Genomic DNA, 21,487 nt, shown 5'->3' on the forward strand with positions numbered 1-21,487 from the left:
ATTTCCGTGCTCGCGTGCACTCACCGCACTTTTAGGCCCCGACGTGTGCCACCGTTTAAGCATAGAATCTGGTTTGTAGCACTTTGTTGCACTTGCCGTGCTACGACCACACTACGGGCGAGTTTGTTGCCCCATGTCGCCTCGGTCACAGCACGCGCGACTGAACTCATGGCGCACGTTCGCTGTGGTTTTCGAGCGTACACCATGGCTTGTCCCTGTCGTGCTCCAGTAAACACTAGACGCAGCAAAAATTCTTCACCGACCATAGCACTAAAGGATTTGGCCGTTGCAGCTCTGGCGGGTCGCGCCAGACGCAGCAAAAAGAAAAATGCTTGCAACTCTGAACAATGATAGTTCCAGCAAAAAAACTGGCCGATTAGAGGTCGTCGATTCTGGTTCCAGCATTTTGCCGCATGGTTCCAGCATTCGTGTCGCCTTGTTCCAGCGTGCGGTCGTCACGATTGCAAAATCACCCCCCGCCCGCTCCTAGCCCACGGTCACCACGGTTGTAGGAAAAAATGCCAACGGTTCCAGCTCGTGGTCACCACGGTCGCAGCAGAAAACACCGATGGTTTCAGCTTGCGGTAATCACGGTCGCAGCAAAAACACTGCTAATTCCAGCACATGGTCACCATGGTAGCAGCAAAATATGCTGCTGGTTCCAGCACATGGTCACCACATCCAGTACCCGCAGTTGTCAGTTGCATCATCATTTGTCGCTGTCCCAGCAGCAAGCAGGAGGCGGTCATAGAAACCCCGTCCCCCCGTCAATGGTGGCGTAGCTCCGGATACCCACGGTGGCAGCTTTGCCGGTCCGCGGTTGCAACTCTCGCCAACCACGGTTGCAGCCTCGTAGCCGCCATCGCACGCTGGCCCAGCTATCACTAGGGGGGCGTCGATGACTGTGGGGCAGAGAGAGTGGAGAGGCATGGCCACGTGGACGTCAACTTGGACAGTGAGGGCGTGGTGTGGCAACCGTTCCCAGGGAGAAGGAAGACGGGTAGTTGAGAGATGCAGCGGGAGGAGATAAGGATGCAGCAAGCGGTGCTTGGGCCACTAGCACATATTTTTCCACGCGAAGTGACGAGGCAATTGGCCAATTTTTTGGCTCGTTGGCCGATAGTAATCATTAGCCTTACTAGCAAAATGGCCCGTGCAATTGCAACTGGTACAGATAAATAAATATGTGGTTAGAAACCTAAAGATAATCTACAACTTAAACAATTTTGTACGTAGCAAAATACATACTTTTATTTGAGCGAAACAATATTTAAAGTACTCAAAAATATTAAGTGTCATTCTTGAAAGAAAAATGTCTATTCCTGTGCAAATTTCTTGATGAAAAACTTGTAACACAACACCCTTGCTTTGCTACCGGCCACCGCCTCAGCCAACCCACACATCTTACTCCTGCTAGCAACATGGCGAAGGTTATCTAAATGGCTTAAAATGATTATTCAAACCTGAAACAGCAAGATAAACATACCTATATAGACCTTGGAGAGACTACGTATCGTTGCCAATGTTTGATGAAGTTACTATATATGTAGTAATTTAATCTGAAGATTCATGAAACATCAGGAGTACTACAAAGCTTAACGTCCCCGCACCTTCAAAATCTAATATACAATAAGCAATGTCTTTTTTGACCTCCTCCTTCTGTACAGAAGATCGTTCCCCAGAATGTTACTGTCCCACCATAGTCAATAGGCTAGACTATTTCGCTCTGAAGGACCAAGGTGATTCGATTCGCGATCGTCATGCCAATCACCCATGAGTAATGTTGTTGTGGTGTGTTCGGTATCAGGTTATCTGTTGCAATGTCCATCGAAACAGTGGCAGGACCAGTATCTTGGTTTGTCTCAGAATCACCCTACTGAGATAGATGGGCTGACACTGGCCCACACACCGATTCTCTCCACTATATACCACTTCGAGGGTAATGTCAAATTTATCAACAATTTCGGAAGCACCAAAACTACCAGAATGTGAACTCCATGGTACGAGTAAAGCAGAGCTGGCGTGTCATGATTTAGCCCCTTTCTCCAAACTTCAACTCCTAATTGACAGTGACCTGATGCTTAAAATGTAGAATAACAATTTTTGGTCCTTCTCAGATAAGTTAAGAAGATCGGAGGGCCTCTGTATTTGAGAAATGCACACAATCGTTGTAGCCAATACAAGGTTTACAAAGTATCAATGGGAACATGTAGGTTCATAGGATTGTAGGAATGTGAAGACATATCAAACTAAAAAACAATTACAAGTAACAGATTCATATGGCGAGCCATGGCAAACAGGTTTTTAAGTGATTGTTTAGTAATTTGAGAAATGACAAGCAATGAGCATGTGAATATCAAGACTACTCCCCTAGATTTGATTGTTAGTGTACTCTCCTAGAGGTTCAAGGTTGTTTCTCACAGTTCAATCGAACATTGATGATGGTCAATCTAGATCTTAGATCGTGCAGCCCAATGGCGCCAATGTTGATGATGGCTGCTATATCTAACCGACAGTAGGACACATGATATGGAAAAGGGCATGCATGAGAGTTGATTTACCACTACCTATTCTACCAAAAATACCCGTCTCCATACCTTGGAGTATATCTCACCTGCATCCTTATTAAAAAGTTAATGACATGAGCTACTTAGAAATATTCTGCTATTGATCTGGCAAAGCACTGTATCAAACAATTCATTTCCCCATGAGTTTAGATTTCTAACAATTTACTCACAAGCGCAAAAAGGTGCAGCTTCTCTAGAACATGTCAAAACCAAAATGTAAATATGTAATAGAAGTGGGCAAGAGGGAATAGAGATGATGGTATTTACATGGAGGTTATGGAGCTGAATTTTTCCCTCTGACGACCAGTTATGAGATAACCAATCTTCAGACATTGAAAGAGAGGCCACTATTATGCTTTTTGCTGGTAAGGTTCGCCCTGAAGTAAGAAGGCAGTGAGATTAAAAGTTGAGAACATAACTTGCCACCGAGCTTAATCCATGTTTTGAAATCATTCATCTATCTATTTCCAACCGCAGTCATAAACAATACAACGACTGCATTGGCATAACCAGATAACATAGCAGAGTAGAGCTAGCGGCAACTAAAAGTCTGAAGCTCTCTACCCTTTGCATCCATGGATGACCCATCTTATCAATCATAACTACCATTGAGATTCACATGTACAAACAATGCAATGGTTGTACAAGTGCTGAATTCAGATGCCATTCTTTGTGAAGGGAATATGTAAAAGCCAGTAGTACTATTCTTCTCAATGAAGTGGTCATGGCCGCGACGCAGTCCACCGACAACAGGGCAGAGGTGGAGGCCATGACGACCCTTGTCTGCGAGGACCTAGCCGGCTCCTAGCTTGTTGGGGGATATAATCCCACGGTATGACCAGCCCGTTTAGGGCCGAGTCATTCGTTGGCGAATTAACAAAGGCATGCTTGATGATGGGCTGAGATGACCACGAGTTCAAAGCCCAAGATATGAGTCGGCGGATGTGCCGAGTCATGGCCAAAAAGTATAAGCCGCTAGTGCCTGCCATCACACCAAAGGAAGTTTCTTACTTAGGAAACAAGACAAGTAGGAAACATACTAGCACCACAAAAAAATACACTTCCGTGATGATACGTGTTTGTCACAGTAGGTCAGGTTTTCTGTCATGCATGTACATCCATGAAGATTTTACGACAAAATCAAGATAGTCATACCTGTGCTGTCGTAGAAGTGTTCCATGACAATACCAAAATTATCATCACAGAAGTGTCCACTTCCATGACGATAAATGGCGCGTCATGGAAGTGCTTTTGTCAAAGGTAACCGACATGTGGAATTCACCGTAATGGGTCACCGTTAAGCTATTGGGTTATGGTTTTGATCCGATAACTCGTTAACAGCCCGGACCAATGAGGATTTTCCACGTGTAAAATTCTCAATGGCCAAAGCAACCACGTGTCGGCTCAGCATTGGGACAGATGTCATCCACTCATTGGACAGGAGGCGCGTATGATACATCGACATTTGGAATGGCCCAACAGAGGCCCTTTTAGGTGAAAAGGCCGGCCATTTGACTTGGTCAAACGATAGCGGGCCGGCCCACGGAAAGCGTAATAATGGACTGTTCGCATATAGCCCATTTACACCCCGCTAACTCACGACCTGTTATGGCCTATCCAAATTGGGCCCAGTAGCGTCATGTGGGCCGTCAATATGATTCCAGCCCATTATAACTTCCGGCCCATGTATGGCCCATGACGTCTTTCAGCCCATACGAGGCCCTTTGTAACTCTAAGCCCATTAAAGGCCCATGGTGAAACTGGCCCATAATGAACAGTGTATCGCTTTACACCCATTAACGACCCATTATTCCATTGGGCTGTTTCCAGCCTGTGTTACTTTTCGACCTTTTAAGGGCCCATTTACTCTTGGGCTCATTTCCAGCATTCGGTTACTTATGATCCATTACTGGCATGTTCGCTTGTGGGCCAAATTCAGCCTGTGGTTATAGTCGACCCATTTGTGGCCCGTTAACCCATTGGGGTGTTTTCACAGTGTCATCAAATATGGCCCAATAACGACCCATGACGACTGTCGATAGAATTAAGCCCGTTATAAATTTTGGCCAATTAACGACTAGTTATGGTCGGGCTATAAACAGACGATTTCCAATCTAGCCTGTTTGCGACCCATTTTGCGGACCTATTGGTCCACGAATAGTACGGACCATGTTTAGCCAATCGATCATGTGACCCGTAGAAGGCCCATTGATTACACGACCCGTCGAGGGGCCATGGATCCTATGTACCATAGGAGGCCCATGGTCACTACAACAGGTAGCAGGACCATGGTTACAACGGTCTGTATGTTGCCCATGGTTATTGTGACCTAGTTATAAAAAATAGGTTATTGTTGCCACTACAAAAACGTGGAAAAAGAACCGCAGTGACTACAAGCAAACAATTAAACAAGACAATAAGGAAACAAATAAGAAAGCAACTAACGCTAAGCTATTACAGCTATTACACACATTACATCCACTAGGCATCAAAGTTCGCCACCAGTGCAAATATAGGGAACAAAGCAACATATCAGATACACTGGTTGTCAAAGTTGGCAACGAGTGCAAATAAACGCCGTAGCAAAACAATTCTAGAACTGAAACCACTTCAGAAGAGCTCAAGAAACAATATCCTGGGTACCCAACATGCTGGCAAGATGCTTAGCAAGCTTATTAACTTTCTCTTGTTTGGTGCTTAAATCCTCCGGTGCTTGCTGTTGCACCAGAAAGTATGCATGTAAATTCTGCAGTGACTTCCTCAGTCCTTCGGCTTCCTATCGCAGCACATCTGACGGATGTCTTTCAACTTGGAGTTGAGACTCAAGAAGACAAGCTGATTCAGGCAGCGAGTTCAAAGAGCTTGTGCCAGTAGTAGTGGCCAGTAACTCGAACAGTACATCAAGACAGGACTTTGGGGTTGTCTCACTGTCGTCAAGATAGTTTTTATCAACTTTCTTGGAGACAAACAGGGATGTCTCACTATCTTGAACAATATCTGCATTACTTCCTTTACCATTGCATAACGGGGTATTCTTGTCCAATGTTTTGTCCGCATTCTAAAAGAGAAACAAGCAGACACATCACAGGTTTACCATGTTGTGTATGAAACTCATTTTGGTAAATCAGTTCAGTAGTAAAGTGGATAGGATAATAGCATGAAACAAACATATATCTATGTACCATGGTCACTTAATGGTCTATATCATTCTAGTTTTTGTTGCCAAATCAAGATAGAGACACAGTTCAAATAATATCTATTTAAGAGAAAGCAACATAGACAAAATATAAGTGTGGGAAACTACACAACAATAACAACATGTAACACCCTGGATTCTGCCCTTTTCTTTTTCCTTGGATTTTCTTGGATTTCTTGATTTGAATTGTTTTTCTATGGTTATGTGGTTCTGAAACTTGGGAAGATCCTGCCTTCCTAGGTTTTGTAGTGGCTTGTCATCCTCATCACCATCCCTAGCTCATGTCATTTTCATCCAAGCCCAAATCCCAGTATTCTTTTATTGGGAATATTCCTTTTCTATTAAAGGAATAACCCTTTTAAACCCTACGTTGTGAAACAACCCATATTTCTGCCACTCCATAATTCCCCAAATAATTCTCAAAATTTGTTTGGGTCCTATCTTGCTCAAATATGGCAAAACTTTTCATTTCCATGTTCAAAAATCATTCTCCAATAATTATTTTCCTATTTCGCCCTAAATGGCACTATGTGAAGCAAGTGATATTTATATTTGCTTGATTGACTCCAAACTTTTTGGACATCTTTTCCTGTCCATATCATGGCCTCATGCAAATTGTCATACTCATTTGCCTAGTAAATATTTTTCAGCAATTTTCCAAAGTTTCTGTCTGGGAAGGAACTTTGTGAAGGAAGTATATTCTAGGCATGTCCAAATGAGATGAAACTTTGACACATCCTTCATTTGATCAAATCATGTCTCTCCACAAATCTGAGCTCATGAAACTCATCCATGTGAGCCCAACTCCAAATGTTGGTTTCTGGTCAGATTTTCAGCTTGTGAAGCAACTATATTTTATGTTGTTTCCTTTCAGCTAAAAATTTACCAGGGCATTCTCCTATCTATATCAACTCCCTCTACCAAGTTTCAGCTCATTTCATCAAACCATTTGCCCTTTGCAATGTTTCCAAATTTCTGTCTAGGAAGATGCTTTATGGAGCAAGTGCTATTTTGGCAAGTCCAAGTGGCATGAAACTTTTTGGGCATCTTCATATCTTCAAATCATTGGGCCATGACCATTTTCAGCTCATTTCAAGCACTTATGTGAGTGCAACTTCATAATTCCCAAATCTGACCAGTGGGACCCTTTCCTCAGCAAACCCTAACACAATGGTCTTAGCATCTGATTACACCATGCCAAAGATCAGAGTTTAGCTCCAAGCCAATCTCCCTCTCATCACATCAAACACCTTGTTGCTGCTCTGCTTCGTATCCATCTGCAAATCTCTTCTTTGCCCCTGAGATCTTTTCTTTCTTCATTGCCACCGGAGGCACTAAGGACTATCTACTAGACATGATTTGGCCGATCACTTGGCACCACGTATGCCAGTTTACGTGGTGACCACAGGGTGGACACGCCAAAACTCGTGCTCTGGCACGTTCTTGCCCCTGTTCTCGTTGTTTCCCTCCGTCTCTCAACGTCCTTCCTTGTCCTGGAGGTAGCTCGTGATCGCCTGCACCGCCCTGCATCACTGCCCTGCCTTATCTCGTCAGCATTTGGTCGCATCGAGCTCGCTCATGATGCGTCCCTCCTCTGTCCATCCTTTGGCATGTCGGTCGAGCCTTCTCGAGCATCCCCAAGCTCTCCCTTGGCTCTATTTAAGGACCCTCGGCCCCTCCTGCAGCTCCCAAGTCTCTCCTTGTTCCCCCTCGACCATCGGAGCTCCTCTACTCGTGCCCTGTCCGCCATTGCCGCCGTCGTCCTAGCTCGGATTTGATGTGCTCCGAGCCTCCCCTAGCCTCTCCACCGCCACCACGAGCTTCCACTCCTCCCAGAGAGCCGCCTTGCCCTTGCCTTCCTTGCCGAAGCGCCTGCACCGACGAGCACCACCACCGCTGACTCGCCTTTTTCCTCCTCTGTCCCCGCGACCTTCACTCCTCCCCGTGCCTTCCTTCGCCCCTGAATGGAAGTGGCGCAGCCCCACGCACGCGACAGTGCCCTTAGACTGGCGGGAGTTGATACGTCTCCAACGTATCTACTTTTCCAAACACTTTTGCCCTTGTTTTGGACTCTAATTTGCATGATTTGAATTAAACTAACCCGGGCTGATGCTATTTTCAGCAGAACTGCGATGATTTTGTTTTATGTGTAGAAAACAAAAGTTCTTAGAATGTCCTGAAAATCCACGGAGGCACTTTTTGGAAAATATAAAAAATACTGGCAAAAGAATCAAGACCAGGGGGCCCACACCCTGTCCACGAGGGTGGGGGCACGCCCACCCCCTGGGTGCGCCCCCCTGTCTCGTGGCCCCCCTGAGGCTCCGCCGACCTCAACTCCAACTCCATATATTCCGTCTCGCGGAGAAAAAAATCAGAGAGAAAGTTTCATCGCGTTTTACGATACAGAGCCGCCGCCAAGCCCTAATCTCTCCCAGAAGGGCTGATTTGGAGTCCGTTCGGGGCTCCGGAGAGGGAGAATTTGTCGCCGTCGTCATCATCAACCATCCTCCATCACCAATTTCATGATGATCACCGCCGTGCGTGAGTAATTCCATCGTAGGATTGCTGGACGGTGATGGGTTGGATGAGATTTACCATGTAATCAAGTTAGTTTTGTTAGGGTTTGATCCCTAGTATCCACTATGTTCTGAGATTGATGTTGCTATGACTTTGCTATGCTTAATGCTTGTCACTAGGGCCCGAGTGCCATGATTTCAGATCTGAACCTATTATGTTTTCATGAATATATGTGTGTTCTTGATCCTATCTTGCAAGTCTATAGTCACCTATTATGTGTTATGATCCGACAACCCCGAAGTGACAATAATCGGGATACTTCTCGGTGATGACCGTAGTTTGAGGAGTTCATGTATTCACTATGTTCTAATGCTTTGTTCCGGTCCTCTATTGAAAGGAGGCCTTAATATCCCTTATTTTCCGCTAGAGGGGGAGATGGGAAAGACAAGGCAGTGGAGTCGCAGACGGAGAGGAGTGGAAACTTGACTGGTTCGGGTGCGGGGTGGGCCCTACACTCGGCAGAGAATAAGAGGAGGTGCGGAGTGGAGGGATGGCCTAGCCGTCAGCGGGGTAGCGTTTCGCTGAGGAGCGCAAAACAACACCGCTGGATGCCGAAGGCTGGAGCAGGCGGTTCCGGCAGTGCTGGGGGAAGAAGACGAGAGATTGAAGAAGAATGCCGACCGTTGCATGTAAATCCAACGCCTTCTTAGGCTTCGACCTACTGGCCCACATGTCAGCCAGTCCATTTGTTTTTTTAGTCCATTTGGTGGGCTGGGTGAAACAATGATGTAGCATCTATGCAGCCCATTTAAATCCCATTTGCATTTTTCTCGAAATCCGCGGACTTGCTGGGCTGGGTGAAAATATCATGTTGGGCTAGACGGAGAAATGTTATAAAAACATAAACACATGATTGCACGTCAGTAAAATCTTTGCAAGCTTATGTACACAATCACTAGGAGTTAACTTGGCAAGTTATATATAAACAATTATTATTATTATTTTGTAAGAACTTTCAACTTACGAAATAAAATATCATTTTAATATGATGAGTTAATAGTACGTGGGGTATTATTATTTTTTAGGCTAGACGTGGGACAGTTGAGTTGGTTCTAGGGGAAAGTACTGGCAGAAAACTCAGTTTACATCGAAAAAGAAAGTGGGAGAAAATTCAGAGACCTGCTGGGTCCACCCGAGGAGAGGAATATGTTGGGAGGAAGGAGATTCAAAGCACAGCAGCCGAGTGAACTAGTTTTTTTTACGGACAAGTGAACTAGTTTACATACATAAGCAAATAGCCATTAAAAAAAGCAATCAGGTTAATGGGTTCTTAAAAGAAATATTTCGGACAAAATAGGTAATTACGACACATAGGCTAATGCATGAAACACGCAGATGATAAAGGTGCTTATAAACAGATAAAGTACAACCTCTAGACTTTCCTGGCACACTTGATCATGATGTTGCGGCTGTCCGTATACTCGTCGGTTACGGGAAGCAGACACGCCCTCATGTCCAAGATCTGCCTGTACATGTCGTAGCATGTGTATGCGTCCTTGGCCGTGTAGGTTATGTAGGCTAGATTCAGAGGTACCTCCCACATGTTCAGGTCGTCTTCTTTCATGTTGGCGTATCAGGGGTCGATGATGGTCCCAGCGAGGTCAACCACAGAGTCCTTCTCCTGCCCGTTGCTGATGATCTTGTATTGTTTCTGGATGTCGACAAGCTTGTTGCACTAGATGGCCGAATCATCGCGTTCTTCCTTCTCTCCAACGTAGCGAAGGTGCAGTCGACGCTGTCGATGAAACGGGCGAATGCTCCAGAACCTGGTGCAGCCATAGGACTGAGGCGAGGCAGAGCTTCACCGAGTCCGTATTGTTGGTGTACATCATATTAAACTTGGTGCAGCCATAGGACTGAACGGCGAACTCAAAGCGGAACTCCTTGCTGAAGTCCATATCCAGCAGGCTCACCCCTCGGATCGCCATTGGAGTCTCTTCGAGTGAACGAGTGTGTAGGCGGCGGCAGCAGTTCATTTTTCAGCTCTTGGGGAACTGGATTTAACAGTAAGCTGAGTGTGTATAGGCGACAACAGTTACTACCCCTCCCTCGTCCGCTGCACGCCCGGCAGAAGATGAACCCTCGGCGCATTCAAACGCCTCCATTAAGAAACCTACTCCGGCCACATCGGTTCACGAGCGGGTCTGTATTGCTACTGTAATAACAGGAGTTAGTGGTCACTTTACTTAAATTTAATTAGCTTTAATAGAAATTTATACTTAAAACAAGCAATGCATTCGCTGATTCTATCAGTGCCACAGGAGCAACATGCACAACAATTAGAATTATTATTCTTAGGACGCACATGATCAGCACATTTGTCACACTTTCACAAAGATAATACTACCAAGTTTGAACTGTTTGTTATGGTTGTTGTCCTCTGCATCATCATGTCATGTTTCCCAGCTTCCAAGATTCAGAACCAAAAAATAAGATCCAAATAATAAGTACAACAAAGATGCCTACACATCTCATTGATTCCCAACTTGCAAGATTCAGAACCAACAAATAAGATCCAAAGTACAACAAAGATGCCTACACATCTCATTGATTCCCAGCTTGCAAGATTCAGAACCAACAAATAATATTCAAATAATAAGTACAACAAAGATGCCTACACATCTCACTGATTCCCAGCTTGCAAGATTCAGAACCAATCCATTAGAGCATTTTGATAAAGTGAATATCGAGATTAAATCCATCTTGGCTAGCCATGTCATACAATTGAAGAACTTGGCGAATGCTCTTGACCGTCACAACATCTGTAGTTGAGTATTCCTGTTTGCACAACATGTTTGCACAGCACAAACAAGGAGACAGGAGAGCATGATTTCGCTTTAATAGCGGCCTCCTTGAACTCAACCTCCACCTCTACTTGGATGAGGTCTGCCTGGAGATCCATGATTCAATTCATGCGCCTTTTTCTGTAGTTCACCTGAAATCAAGCAAAGATTGCATCATTTAGCTAGCAAGAAGTACTTGCTCTTGTGAGCTGGCAGGTTCTTCTTTAGTAGTTGCACTAAAATTGAGGAACATTAAGGTTGGCTATCCGGCTCATGTAAGGTGCAACTATAATTTTCTTATCCTTTTGTGCAGTAACACTAAAATAAAGTGCCATTGTGGTGACAGTGACGGCTCCATCTTGCAAAGGCTAATAAAATGTTGCACGAGATTACCAGCAGAACTTGACGGAGATTTTGGAAACTCCAATCACCGTTTTGTGCAGTTCCACCAAAATTGAGAGATGTTGCCCACGTGACATTTTAGTTGAACTTCACAAGACACTCATTCCAAAAAAAAGTGTTTTGTGCAGTTCACCAAAAGGTCACAATAGCAACAAGGTGAAATGGATATCCCTATCTGCACAAAATGATAGAAAATAAACAGTTGCTGGTCAAGAAGAATATACGAAACATATACAAAATGAAAATAAGCATCTTAATTATGTTCATGGCAATCATGCAAGGACAGTAGAAATTTTAAAATGTCAGCAATGCTTCATGTTACCAGAAGCATTACGATCAACAATGAGATTCCTCAAATATGGGATTACTTTAATGGTGGCATTGCTTGTTTACCAGACACAGTAAATCCACAGCAGCTAAAGAGTTGGTTTTAGGGCATGGGACTGTTTGGACACGAGGACACTCAGCAGCGTAAAGGAGCAACTTACTTATCATACTGGGGAAAACAACAGGAGTGGCATTTGTAACACAGTTTAATTGCATCTTATCACTTGAGGCATTAGATTAACAATAACACTGGTTAGACATGTCCCTAAGGTAATAGTGTGATCACTTCATTTTACATGCGCCCTTACATTAACAACAACAAAAGGTTGGTATAAGGACATGCGACAGTGGACGCATCAGCACAATGTACCTACAAGGAGGCATAAAGTTGTGAAGCTGAGCTTGTTCACGCTATGTGAGGGCAGCAAACCTAATCCTGGAGACCTTGTACTATGTGAGGGCAACAAATCTAATCCTGGAGACCTTTTACTATGTGAGGGCAGCAAATCTAATCCTGGAGACCTTTTACTATGTGAGGGCAGCAAAATCTAATCCTGGAGACCTTTTACTATGTGAGGGCAGCAAATCTAATCCTGAGACCTTTTACTATGTGAGGGCAGCAAATCTAATCCTGAGACCTTTTACTATGTGAGGGCAGCAAATCTAATCCTGGAGACATTTTACTATGTGATGGCAGCAAATCTAATTTTGGACATACTCTGTTGACTTGTCCACCAACCGCCACTTTCCATCCTTTTTTCAACCAATAATAGATCTGTTCCTTATCCAGTTTGTACTGCGTTTTCCCATTATTTCCCTTTTCAACCAAGAGACCGATTGGGTATCCGGTCTCTACTACTTTCACCATATTATTTCCTCTTTGAATCAAGTCCTAGATTCATGCTACAACTTTCCCCCCTTTCTTCGTTGTTTTAACAAAGCCCTAGATTCGAATGCATGAAGTCGCTTTACCTCTAATAATACTAAAAATTTAGGTGGCTTTGGAAGAGCTGATGGGAGTAGAAAAAGATGCACATGCAGACACGTGGGGAGCTGGGGCAGTAGAGCAAGGCCGCTTTCGAAGAACTTATACCTGAGGGTCGCCGGGATGTCGGCGGCGGCAGGTCGGATCTGCGGACAATACGACAGGGAGGAAGAAGGGTCGAAGGACCTCCCGAGCCGGCGCTGTGTCGGAGAGAACGCCACAGGCAGAGGATCGGGCCCTTCGGGCAGTTGTGGGTTTCCTCCCTCGGCGGTGATGACCGCGTGAACGATGCACCTTTTATTCCTCTACACACACCGGACGAAGGGATCTGGCCGGATCTGTGTCCAGCGGTGAGCAGAGAGAAAATGTCGCTACCGCTGTCTTGTTTATATCTGGAGAGGATGAGAGAATGACGAGAGAAACCCTAGTAAAGCAAGCGCTCAGGCCCCTGCGTCCATATATAGTGGAGTGATTATCCTTTTTCTCTCCACAACAAGCGTTTCAATTTGTGTACGTGGCATTAAAGAAAAGAAACTCTCAATTTAAGGTGACTACTCTACGACTCCTACTTACTACTACAGTATATTGTTCACTTGTGCTCCCCGCCCCTCCATTCATTGAACAACCCCACGGGTGAATAAACATACAACAAGTACTGTATTTATATAGAACGAACAAGCTCGAACTATTTTCGCGTAGTTAAAAGTTGAGGGCGGGGCTTTTCTTGGGCAGTACGCGCGGCAGTTTTCGGGTAGTCGGTTTGACAGAGAGGCGAGAAGGGTGAGCGAGTTGGGCTCTGCGATTTGACGCCACGTTACTGCTGGAAAGACTTGTGATATGACTACTCACTATAGTCATGAATTACTGGCGCTCCGACCGGGGTGATGCCACCCTTCCCTTCCGTGCTCTAATTTGGTGCATGACACGTTGACCCGGATGCTGGCTCTCCCACATGTCGGAGTAGTAAGAAGGAGCAAAGAATGATGCGGTATATACTAGTACTATACTACTCCTACTTACTACTACCTCCGTCCTGGTTTATTGGTCCTCATTATATTCCGTGCTAAATTTTGACTACAAATTTAACTAAAAAATGTTCATGCATGTTATAAAAAATTATATCATTGAAAACTACATTCAAATACGAATCTAACGATGCATTTTTTGTTGACAAGCATTAACATTTTATAAGTTAAATTTATAGTCAAAATTTGACACGAAATACAATGAGGACCAATAAACCAGGACGGAGGTAGTACTCAGGTCGGAGGAGTGCGAACCACGGCAGCCCAGTGAACCAGCAGTGCGAACCACGGTAGCCCAGTGAACCAGTAGTAGAAAACAACATGGTGATATGGCCATAAAAAACAATGTGCTACGGTCCACACTGTAGCATGTACAGTAACACTCCTCTTTGTTTGGATCCCTGAGTTAGAGCTAGTTTTGGGTTGAAATAGCCTCAAATTATTGAAACAAGAAGGGTTAGTTTGAGCTAGTTTGCTCTAACCCAGCTAAAAAAACTAACCCGGTGGAGAGGTTCTAATTGGGTTAGTTATCCTCGGGCCCGCTAAAAGAGAACTAAAAAAATCTCACATGCCCACAGCAGATCGCTCCCCCCTCTCGCATGACTCCTCTCTGTTCCCCATAGGGCCGCTCGCCCAAGCGCCGCTCGCCCTCTCTCTCCTTCGGCCGCCCTCTCCTTCCGGCCTCGGCCGCCCTACTCCGGCCGCCCTCTGCCTCTGGCCTTCGAAGGTCGCCCCGCTCCCCCTTCACCAGTCGTTTTTCTCCCTCTGTCGTGCGCGGCGGCGGTGCATCTACCAGGGAGGTCGCGAGAGGGGTGAGTTTGTTCGTTCCTTCTCTGTCTCACGGCCATATCATTGATCTTGCTTGCTCTAGCGCTAATTATGATTTGGAAAAGTAGATCCTGATCAAACTTGCTATAGATTTGTGGTGCACGCATGGAATTGTTTGATGCCGCTTAAGGAGGTAATAAATCTTTCTAAAGGCCCAAAGATTCAGGTCACCTTTCTAGGTATTTCAATTTCAGGCTTGCATTATTTGTAGAGGCCCAAAGTTCAGTTCACCTTTCTAGGTATTTCAGTTTCAGGCTTGCATTATTTCTGGAGGCCCAAAGATTCAGTTCACCTTTCTAGGTATTTTAGTTTCAGGCTTGCATTATTTCTAGAGGCCCAAAGATTCAGTTCACCTTTCTAGGTATTTCAGTTTCAGGCTTGCATTATTTCTAGAGGCCCAAATATTCAATTCACCTTTCTAGGTATTTTAGTTTCAGGCTTGCATTATTTCTAGAGGCCCAAAGATTCAGTTCACCTTTCTAGGTATTTCAGTTTCAGGCTTGCATTATTTCTAGAGGCCCAAAGATTTAGTTCACCTTTCTAGGTATTTTAGTTAAAGGCTTGCATTATATCTAGAGGCCCAAAGATTAAGTTCCCAGTCGGCGGCAAGCGGACCTACTACCCATGCCGGTGTCGACCTCAACTCGCAAGGGCCGGCATCGGAGGGGTTCCCGGGGCTTGGGCTCTACAGAGCCTTCCTCCAGAGCGACGATGGTGAGCTCCTCCCTCGGTGCGTGAGGGGCTCCGGGCTCCCTCCCTATCGTGAATGACTTCCGTGATGAGTTAGCTCATTCTTTGTTTCATGAAGTGTTTTTTATTTTGTGAAGCTTGATTGACGACTTGTATGTTTAAGTGGGATATCTCATTTGTATGGACAAAGTAAAAATTATCATGTTTTGCATGCTTGATTTGTATAGATGGTTCGTTTATGTCAATTGTGAGCGGGAGGAGGCCACAGAAGAGCCGACCACACCAACAGGGTGCTTGGATACAAGGGACTTATTTTAGTCTGACTAAAAATAGGGTCCAAAGTAGTCAAATGATTGAGATAGATCATTTATTGTCAATCTAACCCTGCCATCCATACACCTCTTTGGTTTAGAGTTAGTTCAGGGTTAGAATCTAACTCTAACCTCTAACTGAGTTAGAGTTCTCCTCGTCTCGGTTCATCGCCATCATACTTTCCCCATTCCTGTGTTTTCAGTATCCTGCGAATCAAAGAGGCCCTTATTTTGCAGGAAAAATCAAAGAGGCCCTTAGACTAGTTTAGGTCCGGTCATTTTTTATAAACGTGTTATGTCCAAAATTTAATGAACATGCTCCGGTTTCCATGAAAATAATCCGGTTTCATGTAGTAATTCATTCATTTATTTATTCTTCTGCGGGGGGTTTACATGTAATTCGTGAGGTCTGAAATGTAAAGTACATCGGCATATGCTCCGAGTCGTGCATGCACTACGACCCAGATGCTCTATGTCCCACATGTCGGCAAATGGGAGCACGTGGAAATAGCCTAGGAGTACATATAGGAGGATAAATGCGTGAAAAATATGTACTGTAAAGCGTAGCCACGGTTCGAAAAGGAGACCTAAAGTGATGACAGCTATAGGTCGCACACACCCAACTAGTGGTACTAGACATACGACTAATTTTTCCCTTAAAAAAAGAGAGGCACGAGTGCTCATACTCCTATTCTATAAACACGAGTCCCATCTAACAACAGCGTCCGTGCTACAGCTAGCTCTCCTCCCTCGTTTCTCTCTTCTAATTCTAAACTCGGCCGACGCCCGGTGGGTGGGGTCGGTTTGCTCAACTGTGGCCCCACCTCACAGTGAAAACGTTACGACTGGAATAAAAAATGCCATATACTCCCTCCGTTCAGAAATATAAGCCTTTTTAGATACTAGTTCAAATGGAATACAACGTACAGATGTATGTAGACATAGTTTAGAGTGTAGATTCACTCATTTTGCTCCGTATGTAGTAGTCACTTGCTGGAATCTTTAGAAAGACTTATATTTGGGAACGGAGGGAGTACTGTACTAATAAAACATTAAGGCCACGAGGCGATGCAGTGCTGGTTACAGGAGGCAAGAATAAGAGATGCATCCATCAACGACGTCCACCTCCTCGACTCAGGGCGCCGACCCACCGAACGGCGCCTAAGTAGCAGCGGCTTTCGTGGCCAGGTCGACGTGCTTCTGAACAATGGCGTCCAATGATTCCAGCCACTGGAAGAAGGCCAACGTATTTTTGTCCTCGCTTGCCTTGTAGTGGCCTATGTACACGATTTACTCGTAGACGTGGATGTGCAGGTCGACGGTTTCTTGCATGGCGAGGCGCTGCGCGGCGAGCGCGGCCTCGAGGTGCACATTCTTCGTCGCGACCTCTAGCACCTGCAGGGCCACCAGGGCTTGAAAGAGTTCGTCACCATGTAGGCTGATGAGGGTGGCAGGTAATGAGGAGCCTGGGTGCGCGGGCTGGAGTAGTATGGCAAGGTCGTCCGCGCGCTTCTTGACGGCGTTGAACTTGCGGATGAAGTTGACCGTCATGTTGTCCATGCGAGAGGCGAAGCCGACGTCGGCGAGGGCTACGATGCCTGCGGTCGCCAGCACCGTGTGGAAACGCTGCGCGGTGTGGGGCCGTAGGCCGGCGCCTTGGATTATTTGGCACAGCCGACTGCCGCTCACGTCCATCGCCTCCATAGGTGCTTGTGGCTTCTAGTCACTTGGTCTTGGATTGGAGTGAGCAGTGATGCGCAGAGACTTGGGAGTAGATGGATTGGAGTGGTGGGGCGCCTTTATTATATGAGAGTCCAAACTCTGTTGCATTCACATCGTGTTGGCTCTATTCTGCTTCTCCAATTAATTCCCTCTACATGTAATTGAGGATGCATCATTGACCGTTCAATGTCTCGGGAATCGCTACCCTCTTCCTCCTTGGCATTCAAGCACCTATGGACCCGTCGACGACGAGGTGCCTATGGTGACTTCGTAAATTTCAAGATGATAGTGCCGTGCGTGTGTGCGTTCATAGGGGTGAGTGTATGCGCGTGTATATGAGCGCTTGCGTCTATACTGTATCAAAAAAACGTAAATGCGTGTCAAAAAGTGACTAGTCAGTATACTCAATATTGTGCACCTCGGAGAGGAAAACGATAGAACTAGTACGTATTTATTTACGGTGCAGATTCACTCATTTTGCTCCATATGTACTCCGTCTCGGTGTAGTCTAGTCACTTGTTGAAATCTCTAGAAGGGAAAATACTCCTTTCTGCTTTACAAGGCTATACTAGCAAGTAGTTGTATGTACTAGTTCAATAGTGGGCTCACATAGCAATTTTGTCTCATGCAAGAGCCTGGCTATATGCGTGCTCCAATGTTCACACCTGCAACTTTCGGTTTGCGCTTGGCTCTTCACCTCTTCAAGGAGACGAACAATGATGTTACTACTACTACTTCTACAGTGTCGAATCCACCGCTGCATGTCCGTCCACCGCGAGCGGGACGGATAGCTTGTTGTAGAAGTACTACTAAGCAAAAGCGTGTCCTCGTTTGCGAGCAACCGCGCGCATGGGCGAGGGAGAAGGCGTGTAGTAAATCAAGCTTCTCCTTGTTGTACGAGTTGACGCGACACATCATAGCACTGGCCCCACATGCTTGCCTCTAAACTTGGCTGAAAGACCCGCAGTGTACAATATATTTGCTGCAACCTCTAACATTTACCCACCACAAATTAAAATATATGTGGCCGTATGGATCATTCTGATGCAGAGGCCGGGGAGTCCCCCCTTTTTGAAAAAAAAACAAATTAAAATATATATTCCTGTCTTGACCAGATGAGCGTGCAAACGACAATCACCAGGGTGACAGGTAGGGCCAGAAGAATATTTTTTTATTTTAAAAACTTCGAGACGGCCACATAGCATAGCCAACCCCAACGATTTTAAGCTTACATGCACGGTACACGCTATCCTAGACTACTCTACACATGAAACTGCCACACGAGCGTCCGGGCTGCGCTTGGCTCTTCGCCTCTTCGGGAAGTCGAACAATGATGGTGTACTACTGCACTGGAGGAGTACTACAGTACGCTTCTGGCCATCTGACACCGATTGAACTGCTGCATGTCCACCGCGTGCGGGAGGGACAGCGTGTAGCGAAAGCTTCTCCTAGTCTTGCCAGCCACCACGCTCATGGGCGAGGGAGGGACGCTCCTGCCTTTGCGTGTATGACAGGTGGGCCCGACAGGTGTGTGGCCAACCTATCATACAACTAAAGGTAGGTGCTGTTAAGTCCGCGAGGGAGAGGATAATCAAACTTCTCGTTGATGTACGAGTTGACGCGACACATCAAAGCACTGCACTCGATATATTTCAATAATTTGCGTTTACCGATGCATTAATTACAGCACATGCATGCATGCCGTGACTCTTCTTTTGATACTTGCATGTGTTGATTTAATGCACCTTGAAGTAGTACTCCCTCCGTTCCTAAATTGTAAGTCTTTGTAGGGATTCCATTATGAATTACATACGGATGTATATAGATGCATTTTAAGTTTGGATTCATTCATTTTGCTCCGTATGTAGTCCACCTAGTGAAATCTCTATGAAGACTTACATTTAGGAACGGAGGGAGTATAAAATATGTGACGGTAAAGCTTTGTAATACCCCGGCCCAAGTCGAGAGATGGTTGTGCACGAGGAGGGCGAGATCATGCAGACCGAACAGGAATAGAACCCGATGATGGAGCTCTCTAAGGTCTCGATGGACCTCATCGTGCTCCAATGCCCCTTGTGCCTCCGCCCCTTGACGCCTCCAGTGTATGAGGTTCGAATACACCTCGTCCGTTCGGCTGATTGAGCAAGGTGCAGGTTTCTTGATTGATGTGCTGTTCGATTGATTTCTGCAGTGCAAGGGAGGGCACATGGCCTGCGCGGACTGCCGCGTCGAGCGCCCCGAGAACCAGTGGCAGTGCCAGAAGTGCGAGCGCGGCGGTGGCTTCAACGTGCGAAAGACGGCGGTAGACTCCGTCCTTTCGTCGGTGAGGGTGGAGTGCCCGCACGAAGGCTGTGGGCTCTACATCACTTACCACATGCGCGCCGATCACCAGAGCGTGTGTCCGCTCGCGCCCTGCAAATGCCCCGTGCCCGTCTGCGGCTATGAAGGCCCGCCGCTGGCGCTCTACCACCACATCAGCACCGCGCATCCCATGCCCGTGCACAGGATCCAGTACGGCAAGGTGCTCCAGCTGCAAGTGCCACTGTCGGAGCCACGGCTCTTGCTATACGCGGAGGAGGACCGCCGGGTGTTTTTCTTGGTCGGCGGCATGCTCAACATCGACGCGCCTATCGTCGTGTCGGTCGTCTGCATCACAGCGGGGGCGACCCAACTGCCACACTACTTGGCCAAGCTGTGGGCGAACGGCCCGCCGAGGGAGCCCAAAGGCACGACCGATGCCGTCAAGGTGGAAATGGAGGTGACAAGCAGCAAGGATCCCTGCGACGTCGACGTATAGGAGCTGACCTTCCTGACAGTTCTGCCCAAGCTGCTGGCCGGGGCTAAGCTTGTGTCCCTCCACATTCAGATTGACAAGCTCATGTCCTAAATGTTTCGACAGTGCCTTCTGTTTATCTTAGTAATATGCTAATATAGGGATTACCTTGGTATACTTTAGCTTAAGAAATGGTGGGTTCTGGTGGCGATGAAGTAATTACTTCGACATCAGATCGGTAATTTCAAATAGTCGAACGGATATTTTGTGTCTGTTGGATATAAAGTCCCTTTGGGGTAAGAAGTACTACTTGTCATCAAAATGGATAAAAGGAGATGTATGTAGACGTATTTTAGTTCTAGATACATCCTTTTTATGCATTTTGATGACAAGCACTCCCTCCGTTCCACAATACATGCCTTCCATTTGTCAAAATATAGATGTATCTAGACATGTTTTAGTATATAGGTACATCCATGATAGAGCCAATCGGATGGTTGAGAACACTACAATTCGTAGCTACAGATGCGTGTGTGACTCCCAGGTGCAGAGGCCGGGGTCATCATCCTCCTTTTCGAGAAAAAACAGACGCGTGTGTGAGAGGACGAGTGCATGCATGCACCTCTTCTCTTCCTGTATAACGTACTACTAAACTCAGAGTACAAGTTTTTGTGGGTGGCACGATGGTGCGTGTGAGAAGTCCCGAGAGATAGGTTTAATGCGTCTGAAAAAGGACTAGCCTAGAGCTCGCCACGCGGCTATTGCTGTCGAACGCCCCATTAACCGTAAGATATGTATACGATGGTGCCAGTTATTGCACGCACACAGCAGTACTCCCTCCTTTCCGGTTTATAGGGCTTAATTCAAAAATCTCACCAACCAAGATGGTGAGTGGTGGAATATTTTTTGTAGTTAGCAAACGATCCTAATTAATTCTCTTGTTTTTCTCAAAAATTTATGTTTATCAATGCATTAATTGCAATGGATGCATGCATAAAGTACATGCATTGGTCAATTTTCTCTTAATACTTGCATGCAATGATTTAATGCACCATGGAATCTGAACATGTGTTGGGGAACAACCAAATTGAGCCTTATAAAATGGAAAAACTAAAATTTTGAGATAAGCCCTATAAAACCGGAAAGGAGGAAGTAGAAAAAGAAGTACTCCATTCGGGAAGTGCCGCACTTCGAAACTAGAACCGTCAATAAATTTTGAGCTTGCGTCTCGTCACATTCCAAATTACTCCACGCTATATTGAATTGCAAACCTGTTCACACCGATCACAACCTAAACGGTT

This window comes from Triticum dicoccoides, chromosome 4B (assembly GCF_002162155.2).
Source record: "Triticum dicoccoides isolate Atlit2015 ecotype Zavitan chromosome 4B, WEW_v2.0, whole genome shotgun sequence".
Taxonomy (NCBI): Eukaryota; Viridiplantae; Streptophyta; class Magnoliopsida; order Poales; family Poaceae; genus Triticum; species Triticum dicoccoides.